The following is a 13,399-nucleotide window of genomic DNA, read 5'->3' as shown; positions in this document are numbered from 1 at the left end:
ACCGAAATGTCACTGGAAAGGGACCAGGACCTACGTGGGTCTGTCACAGCACGGACAAGAATGTGTGCCTTCTTGACTTCATGCAGGAAAGATTTTACAGTGCCAGTCCACGTGATGTTAACAGTACGTTTATTAAAACCGGGGACTGTGATAACAAGGAAGGGCTTAAGATAAAGAGGCAAGATACAGCAACAGCAGTGAGCCTAGACAGAGGGTTTTTTTGGCCACTGAAAAGTTAGGCAAAGGAGGGCCCTTAGAGACAATTCAGGGGGTTAGCCTGGGACCAGCTGCCGCTGCCCACTGCTCCCCTGGTTGCCAGTCTTGTCTAGACCCTTAGAGTTTAGAAGAAAGAGAGCAGAGATACAGCCTGGGAAGGAGGGGTTCAAGTGCAGTGTGCTCAGGGAGAGAGCTCTGGCATCCTTAATCTTGAGGGTTTGTATCTGTTTTCTAAAGGTGGGAATTTTAGGGGAGATCTCGGGGTGGATCTCAATAGATATTCATCAGCTTTCCAGGTGTGTCCTTCAATATGCAGGTTAATCAAATGAGCTTATAGAGGGATCAAGGTCATTCTCTGGTCAGTTTCACCTTCAAAGGATGTCACCCAAAAGGGACTGGGGGCAAGGTGGGTATGCCCTGGCCTGGTCTGGAATGTGTAAACCATTTGTCCCTAAGTGTCCTTGGTTAAGGAAGATAAAACTTTGAGATTCATTATCTCTCTCTAAGTTGCTCAGCCGTTTAACTATCTGTCTCAATTTTCCTCATTTCACTTGCAAGGAATTCTCCCAGGACCTTACTCGCCTGCCTCTAAAACTCAGGTTGTCCAAAGCTGACATTCTGATCTTTCCACCTCTGCTATAAGCACAGCCTTTCATAGATCACTGAATGGGAAACTCATCCTTTCATTTGCTCAGATAAAATACATTGGAGAGAACTTTGATCTTTTTCTCACATCCAAAATCAAGTTCAGAAAATCCTGTTGGTTTTACCTGTAAAATATAGCCAATATGTTTCTTTCGAAGATTTTTTTATTGATTTTTAGAGAGAGTGGAAGGGAGAGGGAGAGAGAGAAACATTAATTGGCTGCCTCCTGCATGCCCCTACCAGAGACCGAGCCCACAACCTGGGCATGTGCCCTGACCAGGAATCAAACTGGCAACCCTTTGGTGCATGGGACAATGCCCAACCAACTGATACATTAGGCAGGGCGAAATATATGCAAGATTTGGCAACCTCTCCATCACCACTACCGTGATCCTGATTTGAGTCTCCATCCTCTCTGACGTGTCCCACCATGGTGCTCTCCTAACTGGTTTCTGTTTCTATTATTGCTTGGCTACATTTTTTAAACATGTATGTCAAATCATGTCTCTCCTCTGTTTAAAACCTTATAGTAGTTCCTCCTTTTACTAAAAATGAAAACCAAAACTTTTCTTATCTCTCATGCTGCTCAGTCTACCAGAGTCTCCTTGCAGCCTCCGACCAAAACAGATACTTTCCTGTCTTGGGACATTTGAACTGGCTGGAATTCTGTTCTTCCAGAAATGTGCCTTGTTCATTTCTAAACCTTTTCGTACCTGCTCAGATGTCACCACCACACTGAGTCCTACCTTGTCCAAACTGTAACATGATCACTGTTTCTCTTCCACTCACTCTGAGAGACCTTTATAGTCCTGGATATGCGTATGTGTGTATTTTACTTTTTCAATAGCATGTACATAGTATCTGACACATAATATGTGCTCAAAAAATGTTGGTTGAATAAATGGAAAAATGAATGTGAGTGAATGAATATTTATAACTAATGGATTTTGAAACTAGTCAGGATGCAAATATCGTAAAATATAAAAGGTAAACACTGTAATGTAGTTTCTAATTTTAATGACTCAAGTAATTTCAATAGCATCCTCATTAGTAGTACTTAAATTATTAGAATGACATTTAGCTCCCTTTTTCCTCAGGCAAATTATTTTATTAATATTTTACATGCCAATCTAATTTTTCAGTTCTTACTAGTGTTGTGATGAAAAAACTTTTCCTTTTCCCTCCTAGTTCTTCTGGCTGGACAAATAATTTAAGTAACATACAGCAGATTAACAGGAAAAAAAATCAAGTTTTAGTACATGCACAATGGGAATTCACTTATGCATGAAAATTTCAAACACAGTGCAGAACCAAGGAGGAGAAAGTAAGGCAATTCACAGGGAGAAAAAGTTATGATTTAGTAAATAAATGTATATCAGACCATCTTAAAATCATGGGACACTTAGAGAAGTTTGATCAAATGGGATTTTCTAGGTTCCTCTCAGTCTATCACACCTAATTCATATTAAAATATCATTACGTGTGATAATAGCTCCCTTGCTGGAGTTTTTGGTCTAAAGTCTTTGAGGCAGTGGAAGGAAGGTCGCAGTTTCTTTCTGACCCTCTGGACCTTGAATGTTTCGGTGTGAAATGACCTGCATGCCAGAGTGGCCCATTTTGGGGCAATTGTTCCTAAAGCCCTAAACTAGCATTTTCGCAAATAAAGATAATTTCAATTTTAAAATTGTATGATCATAAAGTAAACTCTGTTAATGGGATTGCTTTAGATCATTTACATTTAATCTAAAGATACAGGCTTTGTTTCACCTTCCATCTTGCCGTTTGTTTTTATTCATGCCATCTTTGTTCTTTTTCACCTCAACGGTGATAGTGAATGTCCATCTATACAGAAATATTTTGAGATCTAACACAATAACTGAAATATTTTATTACATATGGGACTAATACAATAAAACCATAATGTTGAACCCTATTCAGATTAGAAACAAATTGTGTGATAAGGACAGTAATGGGGAGTAGAGTTTGTCACCCAAAAATATGCCTTTTGGGGTATTGATTATTTTAAGCCAGTGTTTTATTATTTATTTATTTATTTATTTATTTATTTATTTATTTATTTATATTGATTTCAGAGAGAGGATCAGAGAGGGAGAGAGAGAGAGAGAGAGAAAAACATCAATGAGAGAGAAACATCAATGGGCTGCCTCCTGCACGCCCCCTGCTGGGGTTGAGTCTGCAACCCAGGCCTGTGTCCTGACTGGGAATTGAACCAGCAACCTCATGGTGCATAGGATGACGCTCAACCAACAAAGCCATACCAGCTGGTCTACGCTTAAACATACATACACATACACATGGCCCGATATACATTTGTTTAAAGAAACAAAACACTGAGGAAAAAACCGTGATCTTCCCTGTAACTGCCTGAAATGAATTTAGATAGGGAAACTGCTCCAGGAAGGGAGCGATCGTCGTAAATAATTATAGTTTAATAAAACCAGTGTGTGATGGACAGGAAGAAACCTAGGAAAGACTGTTTGAACAACGTCCCTGTGTGTCCCCTTATTAAAATGGCCCGGCAAACATTTGCTTACTAAACATTTGCTTACTAAATATTTGCCTTTGCATCCCCATGTGATTTGCCTCAACCATAAGTCCCCTTTGTCCTTATCTGCAGAGTGGCATATAACTTTCAACTGCCCGACTCGCCTTGGTCTCTTATTCTGATGGCACACATGCATGTACATATGTATTAAATTTGGTTATTTTCTCATGTTTATCCTTCTCTTGTTAATTTGATTATTAGCTTAACCAGAAGAACTAAGAAGGTGGGAAGAAAATTGTTTTTGTAGCCCTATACCAGAATGAGTGTTAACACTAATTTTATTCAGCATCCAAAGCAGTTTTGATTTTGTGTTCACAGATAGCATTTGCTTTGCCTTATTACATTTAAAAGTTGTGAAATTAACTTGTCACAGCAAACTCATATGTTATTTGACAATGTTGTAATTATTCTTTTAAAAAGAACAAGTCAGAATATTGAGCATAAAATGTGATGACTAAAGATGTCCTCTCCTTCCTGCTGACTTAGCACGAGAAATTGGGGATGGAGAGGAAAGTGAAAATTCTTTGTAGTTAAAGATCCCTGGAGACAGGATAGCTCTAGAGTCCAATGGAGCTAGGGAGAACGACAGTAATAAAGACCAAATTTAATCACACAGATGTATCCAGAATCGAATCCCGTCAACATAATTTTGTGTTCTTCATATTCTTTCTGATTCTATTGCTTTGAGCCAGCAAAAGAAAAGGATAGAATGTAAAATTTGACACAATGTAAAATTAATAAGTTTTTGAAATTAAACTTAACTTTCACAATTTTATTTTTACCCTCACCCGAGGGCACTTTTGCATTTATCTTCAGATAGAGCGAGAGGGAGAGAGGGAGAAAGAGAGAGAGAAACATCTACGTGAAAGAGACACATCGAGTGGTCGCCACTTACACAACCCCAACCAGGGCTGGGGACAAACTGCAACTGAGGTACATGCCGTTAGCTGGAACTGAACCCGGGACTCTGCAGGCCAATGCTCTAACCACTGAGCCAAACCGGCCAGGGCAACCTTCACAAATTTTTATCTTCTCACTTTTTCTGAATATAATATTAAAGTATATTTTTATTTTAAGCAAAGAAATATAAAATAATATTATTATAAATAATAATTAAAATACTACATTTTAAAGATTCATGCTTTAATTTTTTAAATTTACTAAAATGTCATCACTATACTAGACCCAGATAATTTTTACATTTATTTATATATACAGTAATATAGTTCAGTAAGAAGACACTTTAATTAAAATTTTGCATTTTATTAACTTCTTATCACTAAGATCAAGCTATTATCAATATTGTCTTGAAATAAATAAGTGGGTAAAAGGAAGGATAAATAGATGGTGTTTTACTTTTGCTACTCTGTGTATGGTGTAAGTTTGTGGTCTAGCTTCATTTTTTTAGCATGTAGCCGTCCAGTTTTCCCAGCACCATTTTTTAAAATGCTGTCTTTACTCCACTGTATGCTCTTGCCACCTTTGCCAAATATTAATTGAACATATTGCCTTGGGTCCATTTCTGGGTTCTCTACTCTGTTCCACTGGTCTATATGCCTGTTCTTGTGCCAGTACCAGGCTGTTATGATTACAATGGCTTTGTAGTATAACCTGAAATCCGGTATTGTGACCCTCTCCTACTTTGGTCTGCTTTTCAAGGTTGCTGTAGCTGTTTGGGGTCTTTTTTGGTTCTATATAAACTTTTGGAGTATTTGTTCTAGTTCTGAGAAATATGTCCTTGGTATTTTGACGGGGATTGCACTGAATCTATAGATTGCTTTGGGTAATATGGACATTTTAATAATGTTGATTATTCCAATTCATGAACAAGTTATACGCTTCCATGTTTTTATATCTTCCTCTATTTCTTTTTTTAATGTCCAGTAATTTTCTGCAAATAGGTCCTTCTTTGGTTAAATTTCTTTCTAGGTATTTTAATTTTTTTGACACAATGGTAAATGAGATTGTTTTTTAGATTCTCTTTCTGTGAGTTCATTACTGGTGTATAAGAATACTGTCAATTTCTTGATGGTAATTTTGTATCCTGCTACTTTGCCAAATTTATTTATTAAATCAAGTAGATTTTTATGGAGTCTTTAGGGTTTTCTATGTACAGTATTATGTCATCTGCAAATAATGACAGTTTCACTTCATCCTTTCCAATTTGGATCCCTCTTTATTTTTTCTTCATATGTAATTGCTGTGGCTAAGACTTCCAGTACTATGTTAAATAAAAGTGGCGAAAGTGGGCATCCCTGTCTTGTTCCTGTTCTTAAGGAAAATGGTTTTAGTTTTTGCCTATTGAGTATAATGTTGGCTATAACTTTTTCATATATGACCTTTATTATGTCGAAATATGATTCCTCTATTCCCACATTGATGAGTGTCTTTATCAGAAATAGGTGATGGATTTAGTTGAATACTTTTTCAGCATCTATTGATATGATCATATAGTTTTTATCTTTCATTTTGTTTATGTGTGCATCATATTTATTGATTTGCAAATATTGTACAAGCCTTGCATCTCTGGGATGAATCCCACTTGGTCATGATGAATAATTTTTTTGATGTATTGTTGGATCTGATTTGCTAATATTTTGTTATGTATTTTGGCATCCATATTCATCTTGAATATTGGCCTGTAGTTTTCTTTCCTTGAATTGTCTTGATCTGGTTTTGGAATTAGAATATGTTGGCCTAATGAAAAGAGTTTGGAAGTTTTCCTTCTTGAATTTTTTGAAATAGTTTGAGGAGAATGAGTGTTATTTCTTTTTTGAATGTTTGGTAAAACTTTCCCGTGAAACCATCCGGACCTGGGCTTTTGTTTTTGGAGAGTTTCTTGATGATGTCTTCAATTTCCTTAGTTGTTATTGTATCTTCAAGTTTTCTATGTCTTCCTGGTTCAGTTTTGGAAGACTGTGTGCTTATAGAAATTTGTTCATTTTTGTCTAGATTGTCCAATTTGTAGGTATGTAATTTTTCATAGCATTTTTTAATGATCCTTCGTATTTCTGTGGTGTCAGTTGTTACTTCTCCTCCTTCATTTCTGATTTTGTTTATTTGGATTCTCTCTTATTGTTTCCTGGTGAGTCTGGCTAAGGGACCATCAATCTTGTTATCTTTTTAAAGAACAAGCTCTTTGTTTCATTGCTGTTTTGAATTTTTTTTTTTTTTTTTTTAGTTTCTATGTTTTCTTTTCTGCTCTGACGTTTATTATTATTTTTCTTCCACTTGCTCTAGGTTTTTATTTCTGTTTACTTTCTCATCCTTAAGTTGTAGGCTTAGAACGTGTATTAGAAATTTTTCTTGTTTCTTGAGGTAGGCCTTCCCTCTCAGGACTGCTTTCATTGCATCCCATAGATTTTGTGTTGTTGTGTGTTCATTTTCATTGGTTTCCAAGAAGTATTTAATTTATTCCTTGATCTCCTTGGTAACCATTCGTTGTTAAGTAACAGGCTATTTAGCCTCCATTTGTTTGAATGTTTTTGTTGTAATTGATATCTAGTTTTAAGCCACTGTGATCTGGTAAGATGCTTCATATGAATCTTCTTGAACTTGTAGAGACTTAGATTGTGTCCTAACATGTGGTCCATCTTTGAGAATGTCCCATGTGTACTTGAGGAGAATGTGAATTCTGCTATTTTGGGGTGTAATTTCTGTAGATATCTATTAAATCCATTTAATCTAGTGCAGCATTTAGAGTCTCTGTCTCCTTGTTAATTTTTTGAGTAGAGAATTTATCAAGTGATGTCAGCAGGGTGATAAAGTTCCCTGCTATGATTATATGGCTGTTGATTTCTCCTTTGAAGTCCTTCAGAAGTTTTTTAATATAGTTTGGTGCTCCTATGTTGGGTATATATGTTTACCAATGTTTTTTCCTCTAGTTGGATAGATCTTTTAATATTATGTAGTGGCCTTCTTTGTCTCTAATTATGGCTTTCATTTTGAAGTATATTTTATCAGATATGAGTGTTGCTACCTCAAGTTTTTTTCCTTTTTTGTTTGCTTGGAAAAATTTTTTCCATCTCTTCACTTTCAACCTATGTGAGTCTTTTGTTATGAGGTGTTCTCTTGTAAACAACATATGTCTCAGTCATGCTTTCTTATCCATTATGCTACTCTGTGTCTTTTTATGGGAGCAATTACTCTGTTTATATTTAAGGTTATTATTGATAAGTACTTATTTATTGCCATATTTGTTTACTGTGGTTATGTTACTCTTTCTGTTTCTTCTGCTGATTACAGCAATTTTTTTTTTTTTTTTTTTTAACATTTCCTGGAGTGCTGGTTTGGTGTTAATATATTTTAATATATTCCCTTAGCTTTTTTTTTTTGGTCTGGGAAGCTCTTTATTTCATCTTCTATTTAAATAATAGCCTTACTGGATAGAGTAGTCTTGGATTCAGATACTTGATTACTTCATGCCATTCCCTTCTGGCCTGTAGTGTTTCTGTTGAGAAGTCAGCTGCTAGCCTTATGGGGGTTCTTTTTTAAGTAACGTGTTGCTTATCTCTTGCTGCCTTTAGGATTCTCTCTTTTTCTTTAATTTTTGGCATTTTAATTGTGATGTGTCTTGGTGTGTGCCTATTTGGGTTCTTCTTCTTGCTATGTCATTCTTCATTTCCAATTGATTGGTTTTCAATGCTTCTATATCTTTACTCATGCTGTTGAGCCTCCTCATGATTATTACTCTGAAATCTCCCTTTCATATCTTGCTCAATTCCCTTTTATTTATTTCATTTTCTGTCAAATTATCTTGTTCTTTCATTTGGGATTTGTTTCTTTCACCATTTTGACTGTCTCAATGGATTTTGGAGCCTGCCAATTTTTTCCTGTGGGTATTGGTATTTTGCTGGTTGTGGCTTTCTGTACTAGGTTTAGATGAGTGTGGGAGAACCCACGTTAAACACCACTGTTAAGTCTAACTTTCCTGGGTAGATTTGAAAGCCAAGAAAATGTTCAGTTATCCACTAGTTTTTTGCCTGGAGGCTATTAGTCTCAGTTACTTGATGAGCCTCATTTTGTAGCCCTCAGCTGAATGTAAAAGAACTCTCTGATGTAAGAGGATTTCCAGTGGGTGGGGCACATGCTAGCTTATTAAACTGAGATGTTACTGAGCCTCAATTTGTATTTCTCTGGCACGTCCCGATGGTGTTGAATTCCTGTGGGAGAAGCTATTGTTTTTCCCTGGGGCTCTGGAAAGGGGTCTTTGTATAAAATGGCTATTGTCCTTTGAGGGAGTGATTCAGTACATCATTCCAGGCTTCTACCCTTCCCGCTCCTTCCCAAGACAGGAGTGCTGGACTCACTTTACACGTTTTCAGTCCAGTCTGCCCTCCCTCTGCTGGAGCCCAAGGTGAGTGGTTGTAGCTGATTTGGTGCTTCCCTCTGCTGGAGCCCAAGGTGAGTGGTTGTAGCTGATTTGGTGCTTTAAAAAAAAAAAAAAAACCTGCAGAAGAAAATGTAGGCAACAAAATTTAAGATATCATATACAGCAGAATTTTCACTGATACATCACCTAAGGCAACAGAAACAACGAAGAATATAAACACATGGGACTATATCAAACTCAAAAGCTTCTGCACAGCAATAGATACAATCATCAAAATGGAAAGGCAACCCATTGTATGGGAGAGCATAATTGCCAATGATATATCAGATAAGGGGTTAATTTCCAATATATATAGAGTACTCATACAACTCAACAAAAGAAAGACAAAGAACCCAGTTAAAAAATGGGCAGAGGAACTAAATAGACACCTCTGCAAACAGGACATACAAATGGCTAAGAAACATATGATGAAATGCTCATCATCACTAATCATCAGAGAGATGCAAATTAAAACAACAATGAGGTATCACCTCATACCAGTCAGAATGGCCGCCATCAACAAATCATCAAACAACAAGTGTTGGCGAGGGTGTGGAGAAAAGGGGACTCTAGTACACTGCTGGTGGTAATGCAGACTGGTGCAGCCACTATGGAAAACATTATGGTGCTACCTCAAAAAATTAAAAATTGAACTTCCATTTGACCCAGTGATTCCACTTCTAGGAATCTACTCTAAGAAGCCTGAAACACCAATCAGAAAAAATATATGTACCCCCATTTATGTAGCAGCACTAATTACAATAGCTAAGATCTGAAAGCAGCCCAAATGTCCATCAGTAGATGAATGGATAAAAAAGCTGTGGTACATATACACAATAGAGTACTATGCAGCTGTAAGAAAGAAAGATCTCTTATCTTTTGAGATGACATGGAGGGACCTGGAAAGCATTATCCTAAGTGAAACAAGCCAAATAGAGAAAGACAAGTATCATATGATCTCACTTATTTGTGGAATATAATGAACATAACAGTCTGAGGAATGGGGTAGTGTCAGAGACGTGAAAGTGGGGTACAGACTGACAATCCCCAGAAGAGGGTGTGGTAGGGGAGAGATAAACCACAGAACTTATATGCATGTGTGCATGACCAGTGGACATGGACAACAAGGCTGGGGACAGGGCGGGGAGGGACATGGAGAAGTGGAATCAGTGGGGGAAAAAGAAGAAACATCTGTAACAAAAATTAATTAATTAATTAATTAATTTAAAAAAATAAAATAAAATAAAAAAACAAAAAACCTGCTTTCTCTCCAGGAAGCACACAGAGATCTCTGCTGCTCTCCATGGGCTCCCAGCCCACCCCACATATCTCTGCAGTTCCTATCAGGCTTGATCTGGTGTCCTCTCTCTCTTCCAGGTTATATAGGTCTCCTCCAGCTGCTCTTCAGTTGGCTTTTTCAGTGATTGGTCTTTATTTTGGTTGTAATTCCAGTTTGGTCCTGGGAGGTGGTTTGCATAGCTTCCATTCACTACACTGCAATTTTTCTCGTGAGCAGAGCATGAGTTGTTTTTAACTTACATCTAACTGATTTAAAATTTTAAAAAAATGTTTTAATTACACTTGAGATTTATTATTATTTTATAGTAGTAACAAGTATACATCATAGTGATTAGATGTTTATATAATTTACAAAATGATTCCCCCATAATTCTAGAACCCTACTGGAACCATATATAGTTATCACAATATTATTGACTGTATTTTTTATGCTGGAGTTTATGTCCCCATGACTATATTGTAACCACTATTGGTACTTCTTAATCCCTTCACCTTTTTCACCCAATATCCCCAAACCCCTTCCCTCTGGCAATCATCAATTTGTTTTCTATATCTTGAGTTGTTTCTATTTTGTTTGTTTCTTTTAGTTTTTAAAGTCCACATAAGTGAAATCATGTGGTATTGGTCTTTCTATGCTAACTTCTTTCACTTAGCGTAATACCCTAAAAGTCCATCCAAATTGTTTCATATTGTAAGATGTTATTTTTTATGGTCAAGTCATATTCCATTGCATATATGAACCACTACTTATTTATCCATTCATCTATCCATAGACATGTATGTTGCTTCCATATCTCCATAATTGTAAATAATGCTTAAGTGAACATAGGGGTACATATCTCTTTTTGAATTAGTGTTTTGGATTTCTTTGTATAAAATACCCCAAAGTAGAATTCTTGGGTCATAAAGTAATTCTACTTTTAATATTTTGAGGAATGTCCATAGTATTTTGCACAGTGGTAGGACCAATTTGCCATCCCACTAATAATGCAGAAGCATTCCATTTTCTCCCATTCTTGCCAATACTTATTTTTTTCTTGATTTATTGGTCATAGCTATTCTGACACATATGAGATGATATATCTTTGTGGTTTTCATTTTATGTATTTTTACCTTTTTCCCAACACCATTTATCAAATAAGCTGCCTTTACTCACTTGTATATTCTTCCCTCCTTTGTTATAGGTTAATGATTAATTGACCATAAAAGTGTGGGTTTATTTTGTTCAAGTTCTGTGAACCTGTTATTTTGATAGGAATTGCACTGAATTTATAGATTGTTTTGGGGAATATAGACATTTAAACTGTGTTAATTCTTTCTATCCATGAGCATGATATATGCCTTTATTTATTCATACCCTTTTAAATTTCTCTCTCTAATATCTTATAATGTCCCAAGTATAGTTCTTGTAGACCCTTGATTAAATTTATTCCTAGGTACTTTACTTTATTTATTTATTTATTTATTTATTTATTTATTTATTTATTTATTTTTAAGTATTTTTAAATTGATTTTAGAGAAAGAGGAAGGGAAAGAGAATGAGATAGAAACATCGATGAGAGAGAACATCAATTGGCTGCCTCCTGCATGTCCCCTACTAGAGATTGAGCCCACAAGCTAGGCATGTGCACTGATCAGGAATCAAACCGGCAACCTCTTGGTGCATGGCTTGATGCTCAACCACTGAGCCACACCAACCAGGCTATTTTATTTATTTTTGATGCAATTGTAAATGGGAATGTATTCTTAATTTTTCTTTCAGATAGCTCATTATTTGATGTATTTAAATGCAACCAATTTTTAATATTAATTATCCATCCTGCTTCTTTACTGATTTTATTTATCAGTTTTAATTCACAGGTTCTCTCTCTATTATGCCAAATGCAATTAATGGCAGTTTTTCTTCTTCCTTTCCAATTCGAATGCCTTTTATTTATTATTCTTGTCTGCTATGACCAGGCCTACTAATTTGAATAAAAGTGGTGAAAATGAGCATTCTTTCGTTTCTGATCTTAAACTAAATGTGAAACCAAATGCAGGTTCAGCTGCCTGCTACAGTGAAAGCTAAACTCCTGAGACAGGTGCTAAGAAAAAGGAAAAATGTTTATTCAAGTGCTGGCAACCTGAAAAGATGGCAGACTACTGCCTAAAAACCATCTTAACATATCAGTGCAAGCAGGAATTTTATCAGGAAGGAGAAGATAAGCAAAACAAAGAAATCAGGGGGAAGGCTCTGTGTACGTGCAATGCAGTGTTCTTGCTGGTCCCAATATAGATTTTAATGTTAGCTGAAGTCTTGTGGTCAAGCCACCCTAGGCTCAGGCAGGATTCAGACCAAGTGGTCTCTATAATACACTAAAAAAAAAAAAAAATGCTGTTAGTGATTTATGGCAGACAATACTAACCTGGCCTTTGTTTTAAGGCATGCATTCTGTTTCCTGACCTGGAGAGAAGTATTGTTCATTATATGTTTTTTTCTTTTTTTAATCAAGAAGGTTATATTGTTGGTTAGCATAAGATTTTATGTAGGATGTGCAGGATGTCTTCCCATAGGCCTTGATATAGATTTTTATGGTCAGCATCCTTGAGTTGGCCATCTGGTTTATCAGCAGAATTCCTGAGGGATCCTGAGGGCAGTCTGCTCCTTAGGTTCACACAGGAACTGAAACTGCAGATTTCTGTAAAGTATACTGGAATATTTCTGATATGTAAGCTCTAGTTTCTAGAGGAAAAATCATGTTAGAGTAACAAGCTGAGTTAACATTTACTAAGATTAATTTAGGTTGCTTTATATAGATTTTTGATACATTTGCTTTGTTAGTACACTCTTATTTTAGTTCTATTCAGTGGTTAGTCAGAGGAGTATACTGCGAAGTTTTTATTTCCTGTTACATTTGTTTTTAGCTTTTATCCATTAATTATGATGTTAGCTGTGAGTTTTTTATATATGGCCTTTATAATATTGAGTAATATTTCTTCTATTTCCACTTTGCCAAGAGTTTTTATGGTAACTGGGTACTGAAATAACAAAACATTTAAGGCTGCTATTCTCATGTCAATGGAGTGTCAATGTCCCCTACTATGACGGTATTACTGACAATCCTTCCCTTTATATTCACATTATATATTAAGTGTTTCTATGCTGGGTGAATATACGGTTTACATTGTCTTGTTTGATTAATCCCTTTATCATTATGAAATGTTCTTCTTTGTCTTCCTTTTGTGGATATGTATGAGCACTCGATATGTATTGGAAATTAACCCCTTATCTGATATATCATTGGCAATTATGCTCTCCCATA

The sequence above is a fragment of the Molossus molossus genome, unplaced genomic scaffold, assembly GCF_014108415.1.
Source record: "Molossus molossus isolate mMolMol1 unplaced genomic scaffold, mMolMol1.p scaffold_m16_p_5, whole genome shotgun sequence".
Classification (NCBI taxonomy): Eukaryota; Metazoa; Chordata; class Mammalia; order Chiroptera; family Molossidae; genus Molossus; species Molossus molossus.
The sequence above is the reverse complement of the archived record's forward strand: the minus strand, read 5'-3'. Positions refer to the sequence as shown.